Source organism: Protopterus annectens, chromosome 7.part0 (assembly GCF_019279795.1).
Source record: "Protopterus annectens isolate FY-2018-M chromosome 7.part0, PAN1.0, whole genome shotgun sequence".
NCBI classification, from domain to species: Eukaryota; Metazoa; Chordata; order Ceratodontiformes; family Protopteridae; genus Protopterus; species Protopterus annectens.
The window spans coordinates 1767726494-1767745692 of NC_056739.1; positions in this window are offsets into that span (position 1 = coordinate 1767726494).

A 19199-nucleotide genomic window follows, 5' to 3' on the forward strand; every position below is an offset into this window, starting at 1 on the left:
TCTCCTTTCTTAGAAGTAAGTCGAAATTTTGGAGGGAATTAAAACTAGTAAAAGAATATACATTGCTAAAAAAATAAATAAATGGTATACTGCTTCTGTGATTAATTTATGCTCAGGAAATAACTAAATTACTTTTTGTCTTTTAATAGGCTGAAGCAATTGTTCAACTGGTAACCAAGTCAGAGAAATCATCTCATTTGAATTTTCAACCAGAATAGGAAAATGTGTATGAATAAAGTTTTCATTTTTAGTGCTAATTTTTGAGGATTATTTTTTTTCAAGGAAATCAGAAAATGATTGTACTAAAGCCATAGAATGAATTATCATGGATATGATCAACAAAGACATAGACAACCTTCAGACACTAGACTCAACCCACTTTGGCTTTGCCTACTATTCCTGGTGGACTTCTGTAGAAGGTCTCCAAGACAATGGATTGGAGAAAACAGTGCATACCATCTACCTGGACCTAGCTAAGGAATTTGATACAATACTTCACTCAGGTATAGTTGACAGATTCACATAATCCTCTACATAACTCACTGGATTGCTAACTGGCTCACAGACTGGACCCAGGAGGTTAAGATTGGTGATATCATCTCCACTAAAAGACAACAGATTACCTCAGGCATCCATGCCAGGACTGCTTTTATTTATCATCTACTTTTTGGAGTTAATGCTAGACCTTTGGCTGACCAAGTCCACAGATGACTGCAGATTAGGAGCTATTGTAGATTACCTCCATGCCAAAAACTTCTTACAGGAGGCATAAAAATGATTGGTGCCAAAGTCTTGGACCAAAACTCAATGCTAAGAAATGCATTATAGTGCCTTTTGGGAAAATTGCCACCCAGACTAATTACTACATGATTATAACACCCCTAAGCATTGACTCAGTATTCAGAGATCTAGGAACATATGTAGACAGTAATCTGGCCTTTGACCAATATATGGCCAAGGTAGTAAGAAAACTGCCCATCTTATAAGTAAGGACATGACGTCCTGGTCGAAGGAAGTCATAGTACTACTTTATTTGGCTCTTATCAGACCCATCATTGCGTATAATGCCCCCTTTGGCAATTACCCAACCAGACATATGCCGCAGTTGGAATGCCCAAAAAGGTTTCTTCCCAGAAGAATCCAGGGTATAAATACATTGTTCTGTATGGATCACCTTAAAGCCCCATTTCTATACTCTTGTCTCCTACAGGTTACTTACAAGTGTTTTATGTCTGGTATGCAAGGGATACTTGGATCCAGATCTGATGGACTTTTTGTATATCTGCAAAATGAACAGTATCAGAACCACTAGATCCAAGGATTTAAATTTTGCTTGTGATATAAATAAGGCATGTTCATGATACAGATATATTTCTCTGAGAATCCCCATACTCTGGAACAGGCTTCCCATCCATGTGAAGCAAAGCCCATCCCTAACCCTATTTAAATGTAACCTTGACCAATGGATGGGGAAATCAAATGTGTACCCTGGATCTGGTCCCCATGTCATTGATAGCCAGAGTCAGACAGTAATGCCCAACCAAACATACCCCACATAAGGTCTATTAACTTCCTAACATACACAGGGACACAACTGGGTGAGATTGCATGGCTAGACTTAAAGACCTAGATAGTCATTAGCCTACTATATACCTATGGACTTATGAATCTATGAACCTAAATTATACACTGTGTATCAATAATTAGAAATATCTTAGATTATATTGGCAAAAACATTATGCTTCTCCTATGTATTCTATTAATGTGGTAAAAAATAACATTCTTATTATAGTTTTGTTTGTAAAGAAGCATTTTTTAAATGTTCCTCTAAAATTGGTTATAGAATTTTAAAAGTTATTTTTTTTATATTTTTGAAAATAATGTAGCACGCCAGGAATCTTTTTCACAGTTCAAGTGAGACTTATCGAAGTTGTTCTGATATTACTGTAACCAGAGAGCTATACTTGTGATGTAATGTTTGTGTGCTACCATTGAGGTAACCATCTGAAATGCTGAGATCCGCTAGAACGAGTTCCAAAACACAGAGATTGAAAGGCTAACAAATGGACTTATATACTAAATCCGAGATGGCCGTTTCTTAGAATATTTCCTTTTCTCTGCAGTATGACATCTCAGAGTTACTATGTATAAGTTCAGGGGGTTGAGGGTTCAAAAATGAAGGGTAAAGGGGAAGAGAGATATTCGAGTACTATATATATATATATATATATATATATATATATATATATATATATATATATAAATATATATATATATTTTTTTTTTTTTGTGTGTGTCAGCATTCAGCATTTTGAGTACTGACATTTCAATAAGAAGCCCACAACTGAAGCTGATTGATGGATTAGGTTTATAATTTTGTCATACTTTCAGCAGCCAAAACACATTTTAGATCCGTGGGTATTTTCTGAAAATTTGAGATGAAAGCACATGCCTAAGAAATCTAAATATGATGTAAACAGTAAGTACTATTAAAAACGCACAAACAGCAATGTGGTCAGATAAAAAATCTTTACAATGATAGAATTCAATGTATTTAGAGTCTTTATGTCACCACTGTTATAAATTATAACACAGAAAAATCCAGAATGATATTTGTTGTTAAATTTTCAGAAACAACCTTTCATCCATAGGAAACTGTATACTCAGCTATATAATGTCAGCAGCAATTTTGTTCAGAAAGCTAAGATTTAGACATGATGGCAAGAGATAGCATTCTGAGTGCTTGTTTATTGAACTGTTTAGAGAAATATGAAACATTATCCCCCGGATTCACTATTCATCCATGCAGAACTAGCTTAGTCCTGCAGGGAAGTGGCCGTTTAGCAGTAGGATGACAGCGTGCCAGGCATATTAATGAAGGTGTGCTGCCTGAGCTCCTAAATGGACACGGAGCATGTACGAGTGCAGGGGCTGTGTCTGGGAGCAGAGCTCTAAGAATATACACACCCCTGCAATCAAGAACAGCATTTTAGGAGTAAGAATGAGTGAGACCACTCATAGGTGTTCGCACACCCCCAGCAACATCCCCCCAAGTCTATAAGAGCAATAGTTAAAATACGAAAAATAAACAAGCTTTATTTTTTTTATGAAACAGATAAAATTTAACCATATGTGCGTGGGTTTGTCCACCGCTTAGCTATGTGTATTGCAGCTTAAATGGCACAAGAGGATAAAAAGCAAGATATATGCATCTGAAGCAGTACTGCAATAGTGTAGTGGGCAGAGCATTCGCCTTACTAGCAGTCATTCCCAGTTCGAGTCTCACTCCAGTACCTTTCCTTTTCCATGTCAAATTACTTTATGACTGATATTTTTTGTTGCATAACCTACTAAATAACATATTTGTGAACTGGAGTACTGCATTAAATGCAGATGTGAGGTGTCATTGTCATAATGATGTAAAATCCATAGATAATCACAAGTGCTCCATACAGTATATGTACACATAAATCAGGGATACAAATCAAAGGTATAATGTGTAATGAATGATAAATCCATAGAGTGCCCAAATCCACCACCTTCCCAAGAACCATTTTACATTTCTGTCAAAATTAGTGTGGGGGTAAGCGGGAGTAAGCACTATAAGCAGTAGTAAGTGAGAGTAATCAGGTTTAAGCCCATTTGCACGGAGATAAGTAATGCACGCACAGGTTAAGCAATATTGAAGCTAACCCACTGTAAGCATATTTAACCAGAGGTTAGCATTGCTTACCTTCATGCAAACCCACGCAAAGCCTCTTACAATTGCTTAAAAGTGCCTTAATCACTCTATATGCAACAGCTGCTGTTCTGCCCAGAAACAAAATAAACAGCCCTTGCAGGACTTGAACACAGGACCCTGTACACTATAGTCAAAGTAGTTAACCAGTAACACATCACAGCAGTACATAAGACTGAGGTATCACCAAACAGATCCTCACTATAGGAATATTAAACTTAACATGTGAAAGGAATCTATATACAGTTTTATGTTGTATAACCTACTACATAATATAAATATGTGAACTGGAGTACTGCATTAAGTCCAGATGTGAGGTGTCATTGTAATAAGTGTTAAAATCCCCTAATAAACACAAGGAACCCATACAGTGTATGTACACATGAATCATGGATACCAAATACATATAGAAAATGTAATGAATAATAAATCAATACCAAAAAGCAAATAGTATGCAAATTAAAAATTAAGCAACCCTAAGCATTGCACAGCCAAGCTTACTAGGTGTAAGCAATGTGTATTCAGCTAAATCATTTTGCCCATTGGTATACCCCTTTAAGCAATGCCAACCTCAGGTAAGCAGGTTTGCCCATAGTTTAGCATTTTCAAAACCATCCAATCACAGCAAAGTGCGGGAAATTGGCCTTATTTAAACCCAACAGGTTGGAATGCATCTCATAACTGGCTGCAGCTTCCTCCTGAGGGCACTATGTCTGGTATGGGAGAGGGTCTGCACTTTCGGGTGCAGTGCTGGGGCATCCAGGAGTCCAGAGTCATGGTAGGACTCCTTGTGAAAGACCATGACCAGAGACTGCTGCAGGCCAGTACCAGGGTTCCCAATACAAAGCAGAAGCCTGGGACTGTCTCGACCATGACCTCAGCAGTGCCTCTGGCATACCCCAAACTAGTGAGCAGGTCAGGCATCAATATGCTGACCTGAAGCAGAGAAAGGGGGATCTCTTGGATCAGTGGATCCAAGAGGCTAGGATGATGGGGAATGCCCCAGCCATGTGTATGTATCAGTCCACTACCTGTTTAATAATTGCCAGCTCATGCATATTATGAATAGGTATGGCTAAATATTCCACTTATGTCTTTTACAGTGGCAGATGAGCGGGCTGCGAACCAGGAAGCCCATGCCTGTAGATTACAGCGGTTGTGATGCAAGGCAGGTTAGTAATACTCTTGCATGTACTGTCATATGAAATAAATCTAAATGTAGTAGTAAGTTAATTTTCTGTATAAAACCTGTATTGTTTAAGGCATGTACTGCATACACCAGGGAATATGGCAGGAAGAGTCTCATATAGGTTGTATGTAAATAAAAGCATAGTAGCCTGACAATAAATGTCTAACTGCTGGACTGCATGTGCTTACTCTGGTATCATATGATAATGTAGAGTTGCAATCTCATAATAGTACTGTTGTATTAAGCACTGTTACCCACACTGTGCTACATAAATAAAATGTGTAGGAATGTTTGTATATGACTGTTGTAATCCTAAGAGGTCATATAGTACAACTGAGAGAGACTTAGACAGAAAACAGTGCAAAGACAGATAACATAATCCAAATAGCACACTCAACTGAGATGTGAACTGTTGTATTTTTAGCATACAACGCCATAGTTCAAATCTTGGAGTGGTAGTAAGCTGTATGCAGAATAATACCCCATAACTGTACAGATATGTCCAGAATGTTCAGTAAATTGGCCCATATCTGCTGCCCGTCACCCTGTACCCCTGGCAAATCAGTGGGATGATCCCAGATGTTTAGGCAGCAAATAAGAAATGCAACTGATTGTCAGACATCTATAAGAACAAACTTGTCACTCTAGCAACTCCCCAAAATGTTATGAGAGTAATAAGCCATAGTATCTCGCATCTCCAACCCATGTTGTCAAGCTGTGACCAGAGTGTGGGCAGTAACAGAGTGAGACGATTGTGCATAATACTAATGTGGAATCTGGTAATATGTGTGGCAACATTCAGGTAGTGCTAACAAACATTGCCCCCACAGGTCTGTCAGATATGAAAACTGTGTCTAGAAATAAAAGATTGATAACCAGTACTGGTACTGTTTACTCTGGTATTGTATGGCATTGTTAGTGTTGCAGTTGCTCTGAATAATAAGGTGTTACTCATCACTGTCACCCACAATGTGCTACATAATAAAGCTGTCTAGGAAATCCTGTATAAGAGTGTTGTCATTACAACATCAGATTGTAAAACCAGAGGAGAATTATAGACATAAATCAGACAAGAGACACACAGCAATATCTATATAGCACACTCAACTGTGATGGACACTGTTTGTATGACTGACATTGTCTTTTTACCCATGTTCTATATCTTTTACCTGGAGTGTTTTTATTAATTCCTGTTATATTACTATGCTCAGCATACATGATGTAACCTGTTTTGTGTATTATGCTGGATGTACTGTATTTGTATAACTTGATGTTGGAGCTTTTCTCCCCTGGCCTCCGCTGAAAATGGACCTGGTCCAGTCGGAATTTCCCGGTTAACAAATGTAAAATAAATAAAATAAATAAATAAATGTTTAGCAGAAACAGCCCTGGTTCAAATTCTGAGAGTGGTAGTAAGCTGTATGCAGAATCATACCCCACAAGTGTACAGAATTGTCCAAAATGTACAGTTAATCGGCCCATATCTGCAGGCTGTTACCTTGTCTCCCTGGCATATCACTGTGCTAATCTCTGACATGTAGGCAGCATTTCATGTCATATAACTGACTGTCAGGCCTGTACATATTTGGAAAATGTCAATGAAAACACACCTGCCATGTACAAATCACCAAAGATTTAAGAGGGCAATAGTCAAAATATGTCCCTGTCCACCTGCATGTGGTCAAGACATGCCCAGAGTGTGTGCAATAAGAGATGGACAGGTATGTGAATAACATCAACATGGAATCTGGGAATATGTGTAGAAACAGTTAGGTAGTGTTAACAAACAATACCTCCACAGGTATACCAGGTAAGAGGTGTATACTGCAGGTAAAACTCAGTTCATGTATATATTTGTCTACACCCATACCACTGTACAAAGTAAGGCCATAGGGTAGTGTACTAAAATCTGTAAGGTACAGATCATAGCACTGACTAGGAAAGTAATGAGAAATACAGGAATATACTAGTTGTTAAGTGACATCTCCCTCCCCCACCATATCTGCAACAATAAATTTAATACACAACTCAATCAGTATATGTCCCATTAAATCTATTGTCTGATAAATACTTATATTTGTTCCTGTACATGTGCCATGTTGAAATACTCCCACATTGGTGGCATGCTGCCATCAATGTACCTACATGCTGTTGTAATGGTCACTGTGGTTCCATATATGCACTTGTTCTGTTTGCTATGCAACTGTTCCATATCTGGTGTTTTGGGTTAATGGGAATATCTATGCATGCTGTTATACCTAATTCTGGAATGTGCTGACTATAACTAACTCAGATATTTTGTAAATTTAAACACCACAGCACATTTGGGAAGGCTGGTCCCAGTGGAACCACCTGTCCCACCTCAGCTGGCCATGGCACTGGGCACCAGCACATCTGGGCCCCACCCCGGGACCTCCTTGTCTGCTGGTCCTGCACCCCCTTCAGGTGGAACCGGCTCAGGGGATGGTCCTTGCCCCCCCCTTGGGAGTGAGCATGGACAGGACACTGTCACCCATTGCCAGGTTCGGGTGTGGTGCATAGCGAGCTCCACAGGGAGTTTGGAGATCTGCTACACCAGACTGAGGGCCACATGTCACTACTAGAGTGTCAGCCTGGCCTTCCTACTCAACCCCCAGCACAGACACCTTTGGGGTTGTGAAGGTGCAGTAGTGACTGCCCATGGGTGTAGACCTCAGTCCCACTGTATCCACTAGGGGGCTTATGGGCTTCAGATTTCCAAACACCCCTCCCCATCAAGGTGTTTACCCCCACATGTGTCATATACTGCCCCTGTATGCTGTATTGTCTGTCTTGTCTGTTATCCTACCCAACCTACCTTCCCAAATATACCTACTATCCCTCCCTAACATCCCACTCTCACTTGAAAAAAAAAAGGGCAATCTGTTCCCAAAAAAAATATCTAACCATACATAGCTGTCCATTTCACACACATGTCCACTGGACACATGTAATCTGGTCTAATTGGCTTCACAACATATTATTGTTGTACCCACCCCTCTCTCAGGGGGTTGAGTGTCCAAATCTATCTCCAAATTCAGTGTATATATGCTGTGGAAGAAATGGGCTGACATATTTTTCATTTGGCATGGCAAAGAGGTAAAGCTTGAGAGTTTTGTAGGGATCTTAGGGAATACTACACCCTAACTCTCATTTTCTCTACATTATTCCCAAGTTAAGATTGATTTCTTGGACATTAGTGTGAGTAAGAATATGTTTGGTAACATATCAACCAGGTTATTCAGAAAAAGTTGCAGGGAAACAATATTCTCCATCGCTCTAGTATGCACCTTAGGCACATTACCAAAAATATAGTAAAGAATCAGGTACTCCATTGTATAAGACTGAACACTGATGTGGAAAATCTTGAAGAGGCGCTAGATGGTCTGTATATAGATCTTAAGAATAGGGGCTATAGAACTGATGAAATAAACATTGCAATGAAGGAAGCGAATTTCTTAGATCGTAACAAAATGAAACCCTATTTTTCTGATAAGTCCCTATGACTGCACATGATGATGGAAGAGTAAGCACTGAGATGGTGAATAGATTATGTTTAACTTTTTCTGGGGATGTTAATAGAATTTGGGAGAATGAAAAAGAACTGGCCTATTTTATTAACAGACCCCTAAATTAGTAGGGTTATAGAGCCTGTCCCCAAATTTAGCTTCAACAACAGCAGGAATTTGACGCACCACTTATGTTATAAGCAAAATAGAACAAATGAATGATTTGCTTCACAGCTCAAGGGGACATATGCCTGTAGGGCTTGTAAAGCTTGCAGTAATATATGGTCAACTTCCATGGTTATGCACCCATTATCTTCTAAGCCAATAGCGTTTTCTTTTTATGCAGACTGTTGCACTAAAAACATAGTATATTTGGTTAAGTGCAATTTGTGCAGTGAATTCTATATAGGTAAGACGAACCGTATGTGGAAGGAGAAGGTTATGGAAAATCTGAATGACATATGTAACAGTAAGTTGAGAAATGCACTGGCCAAACATGTATTTGAGTGCGGTATGGATCATAATTTTAGGTTTTTGGTTTTACAGAAAATTAATGAGAGTCAAAGAGAGGGAGATATATATAATGAAACAGAGTACATCGAATTAAGATAGATTGTTGATTTTAAAGCTTATGTTCCACCTGGCCTGAATAGTGTTGTCTCATTAGCAAATGTGTGTTTTTATTGGCTGTCAATTGTAGTTAAACTTTTAATATATGAGTTTGTTTTATTAAGGTCTGAAGAAGAGGGCAACCTAGAAAACGCTTACCTATTTTTTCATCATTGCAAATTAAAGTGTGTTTTTACTCTCTAGGCGCAACACCTTTTTATTTTATATTTCCCCTACTGTCTTTCCCTCTCTCTGCCCCTTTTTCACCACTTTCCTATCAACCCATTTTCATTTCTTTTAAAGATATTAGAATGGGGGTAAGTGGGAATAAACACTTTTAAGCAGCAGTAAGCGGGTTTAAGCTTGTTTGCACGGGGGTAAGCAATGCCTACACAGGTTAAGCAATTGAGAAGCTAAATCAGTATAAGAAACTGTAACCAGAAGTTAGCAGTGCTTACCTTCACGCAAACCTGCTTACAATTGTTTAAAAGTGCCTTAATCACTCTGTATCCAATGGCCCTTGTTCGGCCCAGCAACAAAATAAACAAACTCTGCAAGGCTCAAAACACAGGACCCTGCACACCATAGCCAAAGTGATTTACCACTAAGCCATATCAGATAGACTTAACCCTGAAGTTTTCACAAACATATCGTCCAGCACAGTCATTCAACAGTACAGGAAATGTATTTATACATGTAGATGTATGTGTGTGTGTGTGTGTGTGTGTGTGTGTGTGTGTGTGTGTGTGTGTGTGTGTGTGTGTGTGTGTGTGTGTGTGTGTGTGTGTGTATATTGATATCTATATATATATATATATATATATCTATATATATATCTATATATATATATATATATATATATATATATATATCTACATATGCATACATCTATAGATATGTATGTCTACATATAGATAGATATATTTATATATATCTATATATATATATATATATATATATATATATATATATATATATATATATGTATATATATATATATATATATATATATATATATATATATATATATATATATATATATATATATATATATACACACGTCTCTCTCTCTCTGTCTCTCTCTCTGTCTCTCTCTCTATATACATATATATATATATATATATATATATATATATATATATATATGTATATACATATACATCTATAGATATAAAAGAGCATAACAACTACATATACGACCAAAGGCACCCTTAATAGGGGTGAGGGTGCTGAACCTAATACGTCCTCTAAGCATTGATATCACCCCCTCCCCCACAGCAAAACAGATCTGCCCTGCAATACAGTATCAACTGTTGCAAGTCCCATACCCAGGACCCGATACAACATGGGCACAAGATGTTAGCAGTAATCTATCCCAGCTGTATGATGTCAGGATAGTATCAATAACAATTCATGCAGTATACTCTGGCTACCATAGGGAATGTACAATGTGGAAGCAATAAACATTCCAAAGATACATATACACGCACACATATATGCAGATACGTATTCATACATATACATATATATATAGATATATATATAACTACACTTATACACACACAGAGATATGTATATGAACTTACGTATTTAGAAGGTGCACACCATACTGAACAGCCAGTATTCCTACAGTTGCCACTTTATAAAATGGACAATGTTTGAGTTACCCATTTAAAAGACAATTGTTGCCTGAAACATATACCCACTGAGAAGTCAAAGGATAGGACACCACACACAGGTTTGCATACATAGGAACATTTTATTTGTTTACTATCACAGTGGTATATTACATGTCACAGAGCTGTTTATACTCTGAAATGCATACAGATAAATGCAACTCTCAAGCAGATCATTTAATACAGTAATCTGAAAGCATAACATATGTTTCTGTCCAGGTCAAGGCCTGCAAGTAGTACAACAGTAAAGACAGACTGGGCCTCAGGATAACAATCAATCAACAGTATGTAATGCAGATGTATAGTCAAGCAGCCTCTAACTACACTCTGTATGCAATCCCTAGGGGAAAAAGATGTAAGTTGAACAAGAGATGTATCTGTTACATAACAATGCATAACTGAAACCATCACAATCACATTGACAAACAGAACGGTCTGTATGGCAGTAAGCAGTAGGCCAGCAGTTTCCCCAAGGTGTAATGTATGGTAATGTACATCCATAAACCTTAAGGCAGCTTACTCCTGATAACCCTCACATGTTGTAACAGCCTAGGTTATTTATGGTGCATACCCGCCCCAACATAGACTGACTTACAGGGGCATATAACACTGTTACATACACTGACCTCTGAACTGCAGAAGGGCACACATGTTTGAGCAGATGAAGCCCACATATATATGGACCCAACCCTACAATATTTGTGGGGGCCACAACAGCAGTGGAATGATGGCAGGAATGGCAGCATGACATAATCACAGGCCACTATATAACAACCCCTGACTGCATGTCATATGGATAAAGTCTGGTATGTAGGTGGAGGGCAGGGTGCGGAACACAGGCCCATATGTGAAATAATGTTGTCATACACTGAGCAAGTTGCTGATGTTACAGGGTAGTCTGCAATATACCCTTAGTCAGGAATATGAAGCCAGAAACACAAATGGATGTAGCCATGTACTGATAGCACTTAACACACACACACACACACACACACACACACACACACACACACACACACACACACACACACACACACACACACACACACACACACACACAATGCCAGTGATATATCTGACACAAGACCTATGTGGAGGACAGACAAAATATAACAGGCACACCTCTGGCAATCATGTGGATTGGCCCACATTTGAGAGCTATGCAGACAGACTGCATTCTATGTTAAGCTAGTATGTACACACAAACCTGTAACACGGGTGCTATACAATGGATATAACAACACTACTCACACTCTGTAGTTCTGGAACCTTATACAAATATGTAGCTGGCCTGAATTTGCAAGTCTTCTTGTAAGAAGTATTGCTACCTGCTGTCTGTAGCACTGCTGCCCACACACAGGAATGATGTCCATCATACAGGAAAGGTAAACAAAGACACTGATATCCTCAGTAATGCACAAGTGCACATTTGTCAATACTGGGGCGCATTGCTGCAGGTGGATATAGGTGTGTACTTGGCTATTGTCCATGGAGAGATGGGAAGTGTAGGGGATGTGTGTAGCATGCCACCTGCCATGTGCCAGCAGGCAATCAATCTACAGATGCCACTGTAGTAACCCACAGGGTGAGAGTGACATGCATCAGCCAATCCTCTGGGTGTCTCCTGCAAATAGCCAGTGAGGTGATCCAGTTGACATGTATTCAACATGTATTACAAAACATGGTTAGTGTCTGTGTTGTAGACCTGTACCCAAGCATGTTCTGCTGACTGTGATAGTGTAGTGGAGGTAGCTGTGGCATGTGGTGCATACAGGATGTTGTGTCCTATCTGTGCCAGTTATAACATAGCTGGGCAGACATGTCAGTGTCAGTCAAGCATAGGTTGCCTGTACGTATCCAAGCTGGATACCTGCCATCTGCACATCTGTACAGGGACTGACAGACATCGGCTTGGCAACTAGCTATGCAGTAGGATGAATGTGTCGAAAGATAGATGTCTGACAGCAATATGTATGGCATTATTACATGTTGGCAGGCCTCGCTGACATGTGCTGTACAGACAGTAGTCTACAGTTCATTTCCACATGTCAAATCATTATCCAGTAGAGGATATGTATTGTGATACAGCTCACAAACCAGGAACACAACAGTGAGGACTCAAAGTCCATCTATGCCTGTAGGGTTGCTTGTTGCCAGTTCTACAATTAGCAATATATTCTTGCTTGGGAAAGCACTGTCAACAGTAGTAATGGCATGCTACACTACATGCCAGTGTGACGGCTCATTACCTGGGATACTACCCTTGTATATAACACATTCACATGGATAAGAGGGATGTACAGGTCTTATTTACTCAAGTGTCTCAGACATGACACTCACACTCCTTGCTACTGTAATGACAGCACATAGACGCATGTTATGTACATGACATTACATACACTTATTACAGATGTCATTACCCTGCTATGTTATCAGACTGGGATGTGAGTACTGGTTACCAGGGCTGAGCCATGCTTAGAAGGTGTCAGCATTGCTTCAATATAACAGCTAAGCACATTTGTGCACTGGTAAGTGAAGTCTACATGGTGTAAGTACCTGTACATGTAACTGTATGTTAGCACTGCTTAGCTTCAGGGAAACCCACACAAATGGGCTTAAAATTGCTCAAAACTGCCCTAACCACTCGGTATCTTGCAGCTCTTGTTCTGCCCAGCAACAAAATAAACAGCCCTTGCAGGTCTTGAACCCAGGACCCTGTACAATATAGTCACAACTGTTAACCACTACGCCATGAGGGCTTGTGTAGACAATTGTTTTTCCAAAACATCTGTAGACATATTGAATAGTATTGAACAATCGCTGTGACTTCTACAATTGTATAGTACATGTTACTGATGTTACTGTTGCATCACATATGTTGTAATATTTAAATATACACACATCAGATACAGTGTGATACATCTGGGAAGGTATACACAACAGTAATGTTTACACATGACAAGAATATGGATATATACATATATATATATCTACATATATGTCTACATGTACATACACATATTTATTCAAATATATGTATTTATACACAACTGTATAGTGCATCATATATATGGCGACATATACATCTCTGTATATATATATATATATATATATATATATATGTAATGTGTATCATATATGTACGGATATACCTATTTATGTCGATATATATGTAAATATCCATAACTATATGTGCACATATATCTATATATTTGTATATGTGCAGACAAATATAGCTGTGTATATGTATATATATATATATATATATATATATATATATATGTGTATATATATATATATATATATATATATATATATATATATATATATATATATATATATATATATATACATATATGTATGTAGATATGTATATGTCTATATATCTATATAGATATATGGATATATATATATATATATATATATATATATATATATACATATGTGTGTGTGTGTGTGTGTGTGTGTGTGTGTGTGTGTGAGTCCTACCTCTTAGTGCAAGGGGATGTCATGTATGTATTGCAGATATATATGTAGACTGTTGCTACTGTAACAGGGGTTGTCTTAACAGACATGTTGTGTGTGGGAGGTCATATCTGCTATTGACATGTACACCATCGGTTACTGACAGACATCCTAAGGACATCATAGTGCAGTACCATTGATAGCACAATAATGATCCTGTGGACTACAGCAGGGATATGACCAATATATGTGGACAGTCTGGCACTCTCTGGTCAGTCCTGAGGTATACACAGATCTCCTTTGTGCAATACATGTGGATCAAGCCTGACAATGTGGATGTTAACAACCATGTACATGGGTATATCACATGAATACTGGACTACATATGCCCACACAGTTTATGCATTCACACATGCCTGTCTGTCCTGACACATACTAACTGATGGTGCAGAGGTCACATGGCCACATACTACTCAGTAGTTAATGACTTACATCTGTATAGAATCCCACTGATTTGTCAGAAATACACAGCAGTTATGGTGTCCTGGCAGCAGTACATCTTGCAAATATCTGGACATAACATCACACTGGGTAATTACACTAAGCTGCTAGGCATGTAACAAAGCACTTTGCAGACTACAGGCAAACTGCCACAACACTGGCCTACATTTTGTATGGGGAAATACACATGCACCTGCAAATATAGCAGGCTCTACAGGCATGTCACAGCACAGAGTAACAGACACCTATGAGGAAGTGCATACCCACAACCAATGTGAACACAGCCCCATATGGTACGCAAGTTTAATATAACATTATATGGACTGTCTGATAAACACCAACCTCATATGTGCCACTCACACACTACCCTACATAAACTGGGTCATGACACAGTGTGGTCCAATGCCTGTCTGTGTTATGGGACACATGTATGTTTGGCTCTACAAACATGTGAGCCAATAGGGTACCATACACTGGAGCAGCATGTAACATTAGAAAGAACAGGACCACAAACAATGACAGCTACCACAGTCTGTACACAGGCCAGGGTACGTATCTGCAATACACATACTGTCGACAATCACCATAAGTATACAGACCCCACTACTGTACACACAACCACAGAATGCCCAGGGTATGTCCTCAGAAATAACCCCTACTGTACATAACATGTCTAGCAATCTGATATCTGTCTGGCTTGTTACCATGTATGATGTCAATAAATAATGTTATACAGAACATATGCACCTCTTACTGCATGACATATGTACAAAGGTTGTCAGACTTGTGGCTGGATCCACAAATACTGGGCCAGTATTGGCATGTTGCTGTGATACCCTCGTACATTTACTTTTGCAACAGGGTTTGTTGTGACATATGTCCTATGAGGGATATGAAATCAGTAACTCTCATGGCTGTCACCATACACTGACTGCAATCCTCAGACTATGCTTCTGCAGTTCTAAGATAGGTGATCTGTGAGTAACACAAGAAACATAAGTCTCCAAACACTGCCTAGTCTGCAGACAACCCTACAGGTGGTAGTTTCCTCAAACACGTAACACTGTCATGACATGTATTAAATCATGTAGACCAGCCATATCCACACACATCCTGTTAAACCAACATTACTCCAAATGCAGACGAGCAAAACTTACATTCTGTAGTCATGTTTGCACATCCACCTCCTATTTGTTGATCTGTCTCCACAGTGTATGTTGTTAGAGGTATATCCCAATACCATCTGTGATGCTGTTTGCCAAACACCAACATGAGCTCCTGCTCACAGTGAATGAAAAGGCCCAACACCCACATGATGTTCCTAGGTATAGGAGTGTGTTTCCATGCAATTGGCTATGGGAATGTTACCATAGCTGTTCCACATACAATCAGCTAGTGGGGGACTGCATTTCGTGCATGGGCCATCAGCTGATCATGAGCATCACTTACAAAACACAAGCTGCTGCCTAACCAAAGCAGGTGTACTTCTCCACATCCACCAGAGAGGGAGTGAGAGAGACAGACAGAGACAAAGTAAGACAGGGAGGGAGTGGGAGAGTAAAACCTAAGTATGTTTGTGTCACACACTTACCAGTAAAGGGCTTCAAACCTATGCCTGACTATGTATTGTTATCACATGTCTATGTAGTTATTGCATGCACCACAGAGCTTACATGCTGGGGACTGACATCTGCAACAGTGATATAGGAGGGATAAGGTAGGTGAATTACACATGCCTGTCCACATAACCAGGTGTCAACGTCGACACAGCCACACTCTCTCAGGGACTCACACACATTAACACAGTTGGCAGGGTCAGGATTAGACTTCCTAACTAGCTAGTTTCCCATAATACAATAATATGCAGGTATCACATGCATCACAGGAATTATCAGGATGATATATGGGCAAAGGGTATGTGAAGGTGTCTGACATCAGAAGGCATGATTCAGTAGGCCACTGGGAGGTATAGTGAGTGTAAATGGGGTAGAAATCATTATACTCCACACACACACACGCACACACACACACACACACACACACACACACACACACACACACACACACACACACACACACACACACACACACACACACACACAGGTTGCCAGTACTGACATGCATGGGTGCATTGCTTCACAGGTGTGTAGTGGTTGACTGTGACAGAACGCTGTACAAGGCTAGGTAAAGGGTATACCTTGGCATCAGGCCACATGAAAATGGTCTGCAGTGTGGCTCAAGGTTGTAATGTCTGGATTGGCCCACACAGGTGGTTATTGTATTCACCATCCAGTCATCTGGGTTACTATTGTGGGTGGCCAGTGCTGTACAATATTTGCCATGTGTGTTCTATTGTCCATGACATGGATGGTGTCTGGGATGTGCACACACCCCACATGCATGGTCTGTGACATGTGGAAGTGTACCTGGGATGTCTGGAGCTTGTTGTGTACACAGATTGTTATCATCAGCTGTGCCATTCCTGGCCTCATGTGTTGGGAACTGGCAATGGACACCAGGTTGACCCTGCACCTACATTGACAGCACAATACAGGTATCTGCTGGTGTCAGTGGCATCTGTCCATACAGGGCATGTGTTTAAGGCATGGTATGTCCTTTGTGGGTTACATTTGATGTCACTACCATTGTTGCAGGTGCCCAGTGGGGAACATAGTAAAGGAGCACTGTATGCAATTATCAGCCTATTGTAGTGATGGGACAGGGTGCTATGCCCTCTGTAGTCCTCTGCAGTCACACCATGGTTACTATCTGTGGGCAATATGCAGGGAACTACCAACAAAGCGGTTGTTGCCTCGCCGAGTGTGTTTGTGTATGAGACATTGGTTGAGAGTGTTCTCTGGGTAATACAAGGGTGCCTAAATTGTTCGCCAGGCCTTGATATCACATGTAGGGGTACGGATTGTCAACCCCAGCCTCTCTGCTGTTTGACATCTGTTATACTTGTAAGATGGACATTGTGACATATAATAAGCCCATCATATAACACATTTGCAAAACCAACTCTATAATGTGTCCAGTTGTTACACACTCACAGCCACCTTCACACAGGATATGAATGACAAACACGGACACACACACACCAAGTCTCACAGTTGCCATTTGTGGGAGTGGAACTCCTACCTAATTAGTACATCACATTATAGAAATATTCAGTTTTAGCACACACAGAACCAACAGAGGGGAACCCATCCCAGTGGATAGCAAGGTATGTTTAGGCTAAAGAATAATAGCCACAGGTACCTTCCAAAAGCCAACTGGGGATATCATGGGGATCTCAATGGCATCAGCATCCAGGGTACTCCAACAGTTCCAGGATGCGATGTCAGCACATGCCGGTGAGCACATATATTTACACAACACACATGAGGTGTTGACCAACAATACGCATCTCTTCCACCAAATAGCAGAATACACTGAGGTAGTGGGTGCTATAGACTGCACTCATATACACATCAAAGCACCACCCAGTGAGTGAAATAGGGTCTGCAAAAACTGCAAGGGCTTCCCCTCCATCAACTGCCAGGTCATGTGCAATGCCCAGGGCATTATAATGAATGTGTGTGCTGGCAGCCCTGGAAGCTATCATTACTCCCACATCTGGCATATGACACAGCTGTACCAGAGATTTGTCAGTGGGGACATCCCATATGGCCACCTAGTGAGGGATGCTGGTTACACACTGTAGCCGTGGCTGATGACACCCATGAGAAATGCACACAGACCTGAACAAGAACTCCATAATGAGACACACGCACAAACTAAAATCATAATAGAGAGTGTGTTTGGGATGCTCAAGTCATGGTTCTGGTGCCTGGACATATCTGGTGGAGCCTTGCAGTACTCTCCAGCTACATATACCCAAATTTTCATTGTATGTGCCATGCTACACAATATGATCTTGCGGAAACAGCTGCAGCAGGAACAGCATGGGGGAGGGCCACACAACCCCCCACCATTGCCAAGGCCAGAATAGGCACAGACTTACTCAGAGGAGTAACAACCTGAGCCTCCCCCTGTAGGCAGAAGGAACCATGCCCAGTATGCGCAGGCTTTGGCAAAGAAGCAATGCATAGCACATACACTGACATGGTAGGAACCCAGAGAATTACACCTCTCTCTGACTCGCACATACAGTAAAAGGGATGCCAAGCATGACAGTACCTGTGCTTAACCATGTATAGGGAGTGTACTATGTGCATCCAACATAGTCAGCCCTCCATAACCATCCTCAATACTGGCACAGCCACAAGGTATGTCACTCTCCCTTTCAATTGCTGAATGGAGTAGTATGTTCTGCTACTTGTATCTATGGTACGGATGTGAGCATGGAAGGGAATCGAGTGGCTGAATGGGATGGCAGTAGATAGTAGACACCTATATGGGCAGCATGAAGTTTGTTTGGAAGTGGTCAGCATGTAGGCATGGAGGGTTGTGTCCCGGTGGCCTGTCGCCAGTACTGTTGATGAGAGGGC